At 39.1% G+C, this 2,056-nt stretch overlaps 1 long non-coding RNA gene across 1 annotated transcript; it reads right to left on the reverse strand.

The window, feature by feature from the left end:
- Window positions 1–865: 865 nt before the first annotated feature.
- On the reverse strand, window positions 866–1,985 carry LOC118423131. The gene is made up of 2 exons (XR_004831989.1): window positions 1,831–1,985; window positions 866–1,561 (listed from the first exon to the last, which is right to left on the reverse strand). It is a non-coding gene; the product is annotated as an uncharacterized LOC118423131 (long non-coding RNA).
- Between the last annotated feature and the right edge of the window lie 71 nt (window positions 1,986–2,056).

Genomic DNA, 2,056 nt, shown 5'->3' on the forward strand with positions numbered 1-2,056 from the left:
GACGTCGTTAAAAAAATCCATGCTTCTGGCAATGGCTGACATCGTTGTTAGAACTTATGTCGTTGAAGGAACGACCACCGCCGTTGCTTGCTCCCACAAACATGATACAGGCAGTACATTTTCTTGAAACTGTAACGCTACCAAGCACGAGCCACGGGTAAATTACTAGTACTACAAGTTCAACCAGTCCACTAATAAAATGCCCTGCTAAAAATAGATTAGATTATCAAGTACCATTCTGATTCAGATTTCATTGTACCTCCCATCACAATGTCTTTATGCATTTGAATATGCTATGGTGCATTGACGCATATAATTGGATGACAAGCGTGTCACACTATATGCTTACTTTTATAATTGTCGATCCCCGAAGGCAAAAAAATCGTCCTTTTGACCCAGTATGGGTGATCCATATGGGTCCCTCGGGATTGATAATTGGTATTGTCTAACAGTTAATCAGTTAAAAATAGCACCATTTGAAATTAAGACAAAAGAGACAAAAGTAGTGACAAAACATAGCGAAGCCACATGTCTGTCTGCTTGAAAAGTAACTAATGCCAAATCTCAGGATCAATGATAAACTTGTAAGTTACCATGATTCGCAAAGTATTCAGTGGTTTGTGGTTCTAACTAGTAAACTTCATGTATTGCAGTAGCCACTTCACCACACACTTGGAACCAGCATTTTCATGACTGGACAGTTTATGACAGGGTTTTTAAAGCATATATTGTTTCATACACAATACATGTACCAGGAAGCTTTCATTGCCATGGGGTAATGTAAACGTATCTTGAGACCATAGCATTTAGATACTAACATTTTGCTGCTATCATGTCAAGTAGAAAGAATACGCAAGCCCATTGCTATTGCTCTACAGTGTTTTAATATAAATTCTTTGTGCTTGTTTACAGGACAGAAAGGCTACATATTTTCTTGCTATTTCATAATATGTCTCTATCTAAGTCACTCAAGTGTGTTCACAATGTATGGTTTCAGAAGATTTTACATTCACATACATAGATTGAAGAAGAGACAGCATAGGCACAGATAGAATTTGACTCTTTGAGCACCAACACAGATCAGACAATCTTATGAAATATGTACAGTATAGCAGAGTGTATGTTCTGGCATAACATTCATGCAAAAATAGATTGCTTCTGAGGAATGTAGAGAAGTAATTTTCCTGCAAAATATGTACTAGTATATCGTTTGTGTAAAAATCCTCAAAGGTTTCAAATTTTTGGTATTTCCTTTCCACATGTTGACAAAATTTCCAGTCTTGTTCCCATCATATCATATGTACCTGTTTGTACCTTTTGACTTGTGAACAATCGTGATTTCATTCCAGATTTGTGGGACATTATACTGCATTACAAGAAGGAGGTTTTTTTTTTACACAAATGTTGTATTGTTTTGGCATGTTTGTGTCTTTGGTCCATGTTTATTGGCACGTCTGGTGGATCAGAAGGAAAAGCCTCCCTGTGGCACCTCTGCAGCTGACTGGGTGAAGTTGTAGCCTTCTGCGGTGCTCTCAGGGGCCAAGTTCTCAACTTCATCTCCCTGGAAATAAAAACAACATTTACATTGTTGACTGCTAGCATTTTAGTGCTACGCAAGCTTTATGGATATCGTTAAATAGGGAGTGAGGAAGTTTACGTTGTAAGCTGCAGTTTAATCCTTTGTCAAAAAAAGTTTGTCAGGAAAGATACAGATTCTACTGTTATGTAATTCGTTAGGGCTGGCAGGTCTAGTGGTTAAAATTCTAGGTATGGTATGAAAAACTTGAAAAAAGAAGAAGAAAATGAACAGAAGAAGAAAGCTTTTCCCACCTCTCCTGAGAAGTATTTCTCGATGAGCTGTAAGGCGCTCTGGTAGACACTCTCGTTCTCGTGGTTCTGTAGGGTCTCAATCTTCTCGATGCCGCCAAACTCCTCTATCCAGACACAGATCTGCTCCACATGCTGCTGGCCGAGCTTCTCAGCAGCCTGGACACAAACAACACTGGTTAAACAACCTGCTGCACAAGCTACTGGCCAAGCCTCTCAGTAGCCTGGA

Source organism: Branchiostoma floridae, chromosome 9 (genome assembly GCF_000003815.2).
Source record: "Branchiostoma floridae strain S238N-H82 chromosome 9, Bfl_VNyyK, whole genome shotgun sequence".
Lineage (NCBI taxonomy): Eukaryota > Metazoa > Chordata > Leptocardii > Amphioxiformes > Branchiostomatidae > Branchiostoma > Branchiostoma floridae.